Here is a 10,614-nt window from a genome sequence, read left to right as displayed (position 1 = left end):
GAAGCTATGTAAACCTATCTTTTGGTCATCTTGTATTGCCGACACTCTTATAATCTACTTTTTGTGTTTGCCATCCAACCTTCCATTGCTACACGAACTAGATCTACCACAAGTTGTCACCAATCTGTCGATCTTGTGAATTCAATGAAGTCTTCCCTTTGATTTTTCTTTTCATTTCAGATGCTTTCACAGTAACTCTTGAAGATCCCCACTACAGCACGATGTTTTTCCATTCAAAGGTTGCACATTCCATCCAAACGTGCCTTGTTCTCGTCGTTCTATTAGTCTCTATAATGACCAAGAATTTAGTTAAAATTAAAATTGATGGTAAGGTCTTTTAATATATATATATATATATAGTTATGATACAAATTTATAAAGAAGGAGAGTTGGTCTAGCGGATTTAATTAAATTAGAGATGAAAGTAGAGACAAATTACATTTTTAGAGATGGATTTAATTTAAAAAAATATTTTAAAATATTGAGACATATTTATAAACAACTTATATACGTCTTAAAAAAAGTGCCACAAAATCCGTCTTAACTTCTGTCATTATTCATTAAGAATTTAATTTTTTAAAAATTAAAATGTTAGAGACACACTATAACAAAATATGCTTTTTAAACCCCCATATGTAAACCCATTCAAGTGCATATGGTTTAGAAATAAGAGATGGTGGTATTATTGTAAATAAATGGATAGTTGAGATGATATCTAAACTAATTTCCCCACTAACCGGTTTAGAAATTGATATTTAAATAAGTTTAGATATCTATTATATTTTAAAATATTTTTTATTTTAAAGAGAACCGATTATAAATTATAATTGATTTAGATATATATTTTAATTTAAAAAATTGTTTTATAACATAATTAAACAGGTTATATTTTATAACTGGTTTAAATGTGTTTCAAATTTTAAATTTTTTTTAATATATTTAAATTGATTATTTTTATAATCGGTTTTAAAATTTCAAACCCTGGAATCTTTAGATTCCCGATCTCTTCCATCCCTAAACCTAAACATTATGACTCTTCTCATCCTCTTCTCTTCAGTGTCACTGCTTTGCCATCGTTGGGTTTCTCTACTTTAGATTGTGTCATCTTGTCGTCTCCTACTCCAGATCGTGTTGGCCGCTCCAGATTCGGGGCCATATGATTGATGATCACAAGATTATACTCGAACAAGTCTTTGGCCTTTCATTCGATAGCAAAGTGGAGGATTCAATATTCAAACAAGTCTCCGCTATTCGAAATCGTTCGTTTTCCTCCTTTTTTCTCACACTCAATGTGTTCCCCCAATCTTCTAGCCGCACATATGTTCAAGATTCCAAACATCGTGAACCCTCAGTTATATGATTTTATTACTTTGTTATGATTTTATTTTAAGGATTGGCCTATATTCATCTGTTATTCATTTGATTGGTTTCACGTAGCTTGGCGTTGGAACTTTCTTGCTTGGCTTAGTTGCTGCAAAAGTGGAAGCCAATATGACTCTTACAGATGACTCGAATAGATTAGAGGTGTTGCTTATTATTTTAATCTTCTTTTAAAGTCTATCAATAATACTTGAGCATCATAATAAAATGACTTTTAGATTTGCATTTTGAGATCTTGGTTATCATTCCTTGCATAGTTTCGATTTACAGTGAAGTACTTTAAATGCTCCTTTTTCAGTATACTTTCGTTTCAATTGGAGTCAGACATAAAAATTGATGATGTCAAATTTGCATTTCATTTTTTTTTTCAATTTCAATCAACTAAAAGAGCTGTCTTGGGTTCAGTTTATTAATGACTCTCTAAGTTCTTGCTAAGTATCTGGGCTAAAACATTGTAGCCAATTGATAGTAACAGGGGTTTTAAACTATTCTCTTCTGAAAATGTGAATTTATTTGATGGGCTGACTTGGCCTCTACAAACAGCATGAAAGAAAGCATATTACATGATAAAAAACATAGTTTTTACCCACTTTGTTTGACTATTATCTACTGTGGCTAGAAGTTTCTATATCTGTGCGCTGACTGTTAATTGTATTGGAGCTGCATGTACTTGACAACATATGATTATAAGATGTAGAGTATGTATTGAAATCTGCTATAAGAGGTTTTACACTAAATCCTTGAGCAAAATTCTCTACAATATGAAACAAGCAAACAATGAGCAAGGCAATTCATTTTCAAACTTGTAATACTCAGAGTTTGAAGCTCATATTTGATACCCTTCTTCAAAACTAGAAAACAAAATAATGCAAAGTACCACCTTCTTTTAGTAGATAGATAGGTTAAGTTGGGGATCATTAAAATTATGCTTGAAAGATTAGAGAGGTAAACGAGCGGTCCACCTAGTAAACATTGCATAGCAATCCATAGGTTTGTACTCCGGTGCTGTATGACCTGCTTCTTGCACAAGTTATTTGAACTTTCAGATATATCAATAATTATTAATGATGTTTAATTAGGAACAAATAAAATAAATTTGAGATTGGTTCTTATAAGCATTGCCTTCACTATCGCGTATGCTAAGCTATAATTATTGTTATGTGTATGCTCCACTATGTCTACAGAACATGCCAACAAATATATTGATAATGAATTTCATCTGCACATCTTTTATATATTAATAACTATTATTTGTTTAAAAATCTGTTCCTAAAATAGAGAGGGTGTAATTAAGTTGAAGTAACATACCCTCCAACTTGTCCTTGGACATGCTAAGCTCAAGGCTTTGATGATGTAAGAGTTCATTTGGTTGCTAAGAGATCGAGTAAATGTCAGTAAATTGCCTATAGGATAATGTGCATTGTGTTACTAACTCTCAGGATGAAGCTTGCTGACGATAATGACTTGGATGAACATGGTGTTACTCCCAATGGAATTGAGAGAAATACTAAGCTCAAGGCTCTTCATGGTCTTCCAAATCAACCCAAAAGAATGCTTAGTAACTTTTGGCCCACCAATAGAGGCACTAATGAAAAGAATTGAGTGAGTTTTCTTAGTTTTCCTGGTACCCATATACGCTTATTTTTCTTCTTTCTCTCTTCTGCAAAATGCATTTTAACTTTCCTAGGAGAATCAGGGAATCCAAATATGCATTGTTGATGTAATCTATTATAATAAGAAATGAGATTTTCTCATCATGAGAGGAAATCTCTTTGGCAAATCACATATTTGAAAAAGCTGTTACGAATCTTCAGCCAAGTTAGTGACGGCTCATGGGGCCAATGTTGCTGTGTTTTGTCTTCATATCTGCAGCACATGTCTCTGTTCATTTGTGTTAGAGCTTCTTATGTTGGGTTCTGATTTTGTTGACAAATATATTCTTAGCCTCAATATTTAACATGTCCGGCATAATGCAATGCTGTTGAGCTTTTAATTAAGTAATTGCTTAAAGGATTGACTTGAGTTGATATTATATATTTGGGATGGTTTATATTATAAGATATATTAAAAATTACATAATTATAAAAAAATAGGGGCATTTTTTTTGGATTGAAGGTTATTTGATTTATTTTCAAATCACCTCCAATCTAAAAAAATGCCCCTATTTTTTTTAAATGTCAAAAATAGCCATCTCCAAATCCGTCTCTAATATTAATTTTATAATTTTTTTAAATTTAGAGACTGAATTTGAGACATATTTATTTAGAGACAAAAATCTAACCATCTCTAATTCCCTCTCTATATTTCTTCAAAATTTCATAATTTTATTTTTAGTAATTTAGAAAAAAAATTAGAGATTTTTGAAATAAATAGAGATGGAATTATTTTTATTTCTCAACGTGTCTCTAATTCAAAGTAGGGAAAAATTTAGAGGTGAAGTCATATTTTTAATTTTTAATTTTTTGGATAATCATCAATTGTTTTAATACATGTTTCAAATATTTAAAATACAAATTAATTTTAAAGATGTAGAAAAAATTTCATCATTGTTTAGGGAGCTTCTCATTCAATGCAAATGACAAAAATTAAATGCTTGTGTTCAAAAATATTTATCTTCACAATTTTTTGAGTGTTTGAAAATATTTTGCGCGTCATTTAAATCTTTCCCTTCTTCTTTTTCTCTTTTTCTAAGTTTAATCATTTTCATTTTATAAATTTCTGTTTAGTATTTATTAATTTACTTTATAACGATAATTGATTGAATGTTTATCTCTTTTGTATTATTCATATTTTACTTTAGTACTTTTTTAATTTTTAATAAATTTTTACCAAATTACAAAACTGTCTTGAAAGAAGTCACTAACAATATTTTATAATAACACATTAAAATGAAAAAAAATCTAAGTTCCAAAACATTTATGAAATTGAATATCAAGAAGAGTTAATAAAAATACATTTGAAATAACTATAAATAATATTTATATGACTAGAATTAATTATTTTAATGCAAAATATCATTTTTATGCTAGTTATATGTATGTGTGAGTGAATAATGTTCATTTTCAGCGTAGAAAGCAGAAAAGGAAAAAAAAATTGAAGTATATAAGAAAATATTTTATTTTATTAATATATAATATACTCCCTCCGTTAAAAAATGTAACGCATTTTTAATTGAATTTCATCCTCCAAAAAAGTAGTTACTTACTTTCTAGCTAACTCTATCTTTTCATATTTATTCTTATTATATATCTTACAATAAATATAAAGTCTTATCAATAGGGGCACTTTTGAGAAGAAAGCAATGATTACATCTTGAAAGATTAAAAATGTCTTACATTTTTGAACATTCAACTTTTTAAAAAATGCCTTATATTTTTAAACAGAGGGAGTAACTTAAAATTATATAAATAAAATAATATTTAATTTATGATAAATAGAATTATGTACTAATACTCACACACACAACATATTTCTAAGATTTTAAATTTTAAATTTGTTCCATACTAAATAAACTTGATAAAATAATTTTGTTTAAAAAATTTTTAAATACAAAAATTCATATAAATATATTTAAATTAAACATTTAATTTAAATATTTTGTATTTTAAAAGTTATTAGTATTTATTAAAAATAAAAAATTGTACAAAATGACAATTAACAAAATTTGTACAGTCATAATTATTTTTTATTAAAATAATTTTAAAAAATAATTAAAAACTATAGATTAAATTTATTTGTAAAAAAATAATGGGAAACATTTAACTATTGTGGGAGAACATAAAATTTTAACTATTTATTTATTAATTTTTGAGAATTATATCGAGAAGATAAAAGTAAAAAGATATTTAATATAAACAAAAATAATACATATTTTTAAATAAATTATATAATTAATTATTTTCATTTAAAAAATAATATTTTTATATTATAAACTTGTTTTATTTTAAGTTCATTTTCCTAAAAAATAATATTTTATTAAAAATGTAATATAAATAGTCATATGAATAATTTTATTATATTAATAAGTGAAAACAAATATATGTATATCTTTTTAATAATATAATATTTTATATATGCGTATGTATTTAAGTAACATATACTTAATTTCACACATAATAACTATAAGTATATTTCAGTTCAACTGGCAAAGAAGGAGGATTTAAAGCTTAGAAGGTGGGAGGTTAAGAGATCAAATCTTGACTTTGACATATTTTGTGACAAATATGTGATGTGGCAAGTGGTGGCGACTGATGTGGGATGAGGTGGCAACATGTTGCGTGACGTGGTATTGGTTGACTCACACATGGACAGGTGAGTTGGCACGTGCAGATGCATAAGTGGTTAGCGAGGTGTCAAGTGATGTGACACTGAGAGACCTAAGAAATTTAGTTTTCATTTTTTTAGAGAAGGTTTTAGAGATTATTTTATTCTATCTCTATTATGGTATATAATTTTTAGAGCATTTTATAGCAACAGATTTTTCATGAAAACTAGAGACGGTATTTTTTATCTAGGGATAAAATAAATCCATTTCTAATTAGTGATGGCTTAAAAAATCTGTCTTTAATTATTTAGTGATGCCTCTTTTTGAGACACTATTATATTCATCTCTAAATCTATCTTTACTTGTTTAGAGACAGATTTATCACTAGTTAGAGATAGATTATTGTGTGTCTCTAAACAAAATTTTTTGTAGTGTAAGCCAACTTATTATCTGTCAGATCTTTAGGTCTTGTGTTTGAATTCTAGTGGCTTAAAAGAGGAGTTTTACTTTTGTTTCTACCTCATGAACTTATAATTATGCCTTCCACCCTAATTGGATTTTTTACTTTCTTCTTTGGTCTTCTTCGATCTATTGAACTCTCTAGAGATAGAGTGAAGCTTTGAATCGAGAACCCTCTGTTATGTTTGTCTTCTCTTTCCTTTTTCGTTCCCAATTGGCCACCACTTGGCATAGGAGTTGAGTTGCTGAGAGTTCGCCATCACAAGGAGTTTGGTTAAGGTACGGTCCACCCTCCTTCTTATTTCTACTTCATTATTGGTTCCTCCTCTTCATCTTCTCTTCAATTTCTAAATAGCATAAGCTTCTCCCTTCTTCGTTGGCATTGTTCAGGTGGTGGTATGTTCTTTCCTCTTCCCTGCTCACAACACTGTTTTGGTTTGGGGGAGCTTCAAAATTTTCCTCTTACTTCATCATGATTGGTTTGAGGTGAGGATTCAAAATTCTTTTCTGTTTATGGCATTCCTATGTGTCTAATTATGTGGCTCTATTATTGTTCTTGGGATGCTGTTACATTGGGAGTGAGGGGATGGAATTTCTCTCATTATGTTGTTGGGTGTTTTAAGAGAGTAAAGGAATTTAGAAATCTTAATCTACTAATGGAATTGATGAAGATGTGTTTTGCTTGAATGATCATGTATCTACGATGTTGTTAATTTCACGAGAATTGTGATCAGGCTTAGGCATTGCCTAATGGTGAATTCAAACTATATATGTATTATGAAAGAATTTATTCAAGAAGCTATTGGAAACTTATTTGAATTCTAGATTCTCAAGAGTTATATGGTTAATAATTTATAAGTTATAGTAATGTGTTAGGTGTTTGGCAAAAGGCTTAAGAGCAGATTGCATTTTAATTGAGTAATTAGTTATGATTATATAAGAAAACCTTTAGAAAGGGTGTTTGATAAATTTTTGAAAAAGGGGGATTTTGGATTTAAAGTGGCAAAATATATATAATAGGTATGTAATCATTGATTAAACAATCATGAAAAGCATGTGTTTTTTATAATGAAAGTTAAAATAAAACTTATGAGGGTTTTTGGGAGATATTTGAGTTGGTAATTCAAGGGCCAAATTGATATTTATATATTCATTATTCTTGGGATATCTTGGGATGTTTGATGTAATGTTGGGAAAGATAAAAGTAAAGGTTTTCTTTTCTTTGCTTTTTTTATTTCTCTAAGTTGTTTTGGATTAAATATAATAGGAAGAAAAAGATAAAGAAGTAATTAAAGATATTAAAGATTTGAGAAGGTTGGAAGATCGAATATACTTTAGTAGGGTATTTTATTAATTGGAATATTTTGTTTTAATTATCGTAATATTTAAATTATTATTATCTTTTTATTTAATTTTAAGATTTCAAGAATTTATCACATTTCATTCTAGGGTTAAGGTTGAGGCCCATAAATAGTGCCTTAGCTCATTTAATTTGTACGCACATTTGATTAAATAAGAATTATTATTTTCTTGCCTCTCTTTTAAGTTTTTCTCTTCTCTCTATTCTCTCTACCGATCCCTTTATCTCTTTTCTATATTCTCTTTCCCTTCTCTTCCCTCGTTTTGCATCAATTAGTATTAGAGCCTGGTTCCCACTCTGCTTCTATTACTAAACCCTTTTTTAGTATCAAGAATCATCATATGGAAAGGCTTTGGGAAATAAGTTTATAACTTAAGGCTTCTTAAGTTACTCGGTAAGGTTCTTCGATCTTAAAATCTAGGTCCATTGCTATTTGTCTCTTTTCCTTATTCCTTTTTCCTATTATTCTTGTTTGCCTTCACTTTCCTTCACTTTAAGCCATTATACCATATTTCTTTCTTTTTTGTATTATTTTGTTTTCCATATTTTGTTTCCTTCTTTTCTTCATTTAATTATTATTCTATTTTTCCTTTCCTTCATTCACTCATTCAATTTTTCCTTTAATTTAACTCTAAAAAAAATTCACTTATAAATAGTTTAGCTCTATACTTGGGTCAAAATATACTTTAAACTAGTTAAAGTTTCTATGAATTTCTTTGAGACCTAGTATAATATCTTGAAATTTTTAAGACTTAGGTTTAATAAAAAATAAAAATAAAATATACATAATTAAATTAAAATTAAGAATAATTTGATAAAGGTCTATAGTTTGAATTTTTTAAGCAAAAGTTTGATTTTATTTTATTTTTAACTATGGCAGAAATTACTAAAGTTCCCCAGGCTTTTGTGTTATAATAGAAAGATTTGGGCCCTTTCTTATAATTTTTCACAATTTATTAGTACAATTTTTTTTTTAAATGAGAAGCACGTAGAGGCGAGAAACAAAGAAAATAAGATACGAACAAAGAGCAGGAGAGAGAGAGAGAGGAAATGAGGAGAAGAGAGGAGGAAGAGAGGGAGTTAGAGCTTGGATTTGAGAGGCTTTGTAGCCGTTGCGAGCTCTGTTATGTGATAGATAAACTACTTACTTCAATCCTCTCCTTTTACTCTTGATTTTTTTGAGTTTTTAGAAAGGTAAATTTTAAATTTTGATCCCAAAGGCTTTATTCTTGTAAGTTTTAGTTTTCTTGGATCCTAAAGAGGTTGTTTTAAGTTTCTATATGGTGCTTTCATGTTTTGAGTGGGCAATTGGATGAAAAAAAGAGTTTTTAGGGCAAAAATTGAACCTTGAGGGATTGAGTTTTGCTCTTTAATAGTTTAAGCATATTGATTTAGATATAATTGTGCTATTTGAATCTAATGAGATTTAAGTTAATCTTTCTTTTTTATTATGAGGGTTAATTGTAAAGTTGGTAATGCTAAGTGAAGGCTTTTAGTTGATTTAAAATTGTATGGGTTGGAAATTGGCCTAATAATGGCTAATATATGATTTTGGTGGTTAAGTGGTATTATGAGAATGGTTGGTTTAATATTTGGACAATTGGGATGAATTATAGCTCATTGACTCAAGTTGTGTGATATGGATTATAGTCTTCTTTTATGATATTTGCCATGATAAGTGATGTGGATCACTTATATATTGAAAGGAATTGTCAGCAGAATTTAATTGAAGGACAAGGAATAAGCCAAGTCATATTTTTGATATAAAGGGAAACCCTTTTGTAGGTAACAGGGGAATTTATATGTTTTATTGTTTTGTTTTAGTTATTTTTGAATAAATATTACTAGCTATCATGCATTACATGTTTTGAGTAATTAAATGCAATTAATTGTGTTTTATAAGGACTTATGGGGTGCTACTTGGATAATAGTGTATATATGTTTTCTATTTGTTTAACAATAATGTTTTTATAGAAACGAGGTTGTCTGCGTGTATTGCAATTATAGAGAATGAAAGTTGGGTTAATGAATTGCTTAAGACATGATCTCGGTGGGAGTTCACCATTAGGGAGGTGTGGACTTGTGATATTCTATGGCACACTACCAGTACTCAGTGTTGCCTTTTGTATTGTGGGCTCAATGCATTAAAGTGGTTAGTGGATTAAGTGTTCGACATCTCTCAATAGGGGAGGAAATCTGACATATGAAGTGTAAGGTTGAGTGTCTAGGCTAAGGCAGTCTTCACATGGAGAGTAAGTTGGGCTGGCTCTAGGAGGGAAATAGCTTCGACTATTCAGGATTCATGTCAAAAGAGCATAAGTAGCTTGGTAGATTTGATCATGCCTTAGATTATGTTTTGTGCCTTTGGGGGTACAAGTGGGTATAAGGTTTACCCACAAGCTAAAGAGTGTTAGGGGGCATTTTGTCGGTTAAGAAAGGTCATACTGGCCTATGTTATGCATTCATGCATTTTAAATGACTAAATTATATGTTATGTTTAATCTATTATTTATTTATTCAACTATGGCTTATTTTGTAATGATAAATGTGGATTTCTCTGTCACTGAGACTGTGGTTGTCTCACCCCTTTCTTTTTAATATTTTCAGGTTCAAGCGAAGGATCCAATAGTGGACGAGAAAAAGAGCAGAGCTAGAGATTATTTGTGGATTGTAAAGAACTGCAACGCCTTTCTTTTAAGCAAGTACATTGTAATATATTTAGGTTAGGATGTCAGTAGGATGTGATTATATATATATATATATATATGCGTATGAATATGTGTGGATTGTATGCCTATGTATGGATTTTTGTATGCTTATAGACTTGTGATTAGGAAACTTGGTTATGATGTGTGGTTTTGATGGATTCATTTTGTAGACCAAGTTTTCACTACAAGCAAATGTTTATTTTGATATGTATATCAATATATGTGATTTTACAAGTAAATACGAAGTGGTTGCATTACGAATTGTGTGCTATAGGCAAACATACACCTTAGATAGAGAGTCAGTGCATAGGCACCACGAGGATTTTTGAGCTAAGTAAAAATATTTAACATGTATATTTATATGAGTATATGGTGTTTGGATTAGTTTTTTTGCCCCTCTTGTGTGATTTGTGAATTTAAAGTGATTAAGGTCCATTTTTAAA

General features: G+C 29.2%; 1 long non-coding RNA gene across 2 annotated transcripts; it reads left to right on the top strand.

Moving 5' to 3' along the window:
* Positions 1–1,005: 1,005 nt before the first annotated feature.
* On the top strand, positions 1,006–10,388 carry LOC129320015 (uncharacterized). 2 transcript variants are annotated; one of them, XR_008595599.1, is made up of 7 exons: positions 1,006–1,259; positions 1,438–1,524; positions 2,820–2,982; positions 5,517–5,691; positions 6,249–6,382; positions 6,494–6,589; positions 10,071–10,388. It is a non-coding gene; the product is annotated as an uncharacterized LOC129320015 (long non-coding RNA). The 2 variants fall into 2 exon arrangements; XR_008595598.1 differs by having other exon boundaries at positions 1,006–1,524.
* The last annotated feature ends 226 nt before the right edge of the window (positions 10,389–10,614 follow it).

Source organism: Prosopis cineraria, unplaced genomic scaffold (assembly GCF_029017545.1).
Source record: "Prosopis cineraria cultivar Desert tree isolate PC_DT_omini unplaced genomic scaffold, ASM2901754v1 PC9, whole genome shotgun sequence".
Taxonomy (NCBI): domain Eukaryota; kingdom Viridiplantae; phylum Streptophyta; class Magnoliopsida; order Fabales; family Fabaceae; genus Prosopis; species Prosopis cineraria.
This window is presented reverse-complemented; position numbering and strand designations above follow the sequence as displayed.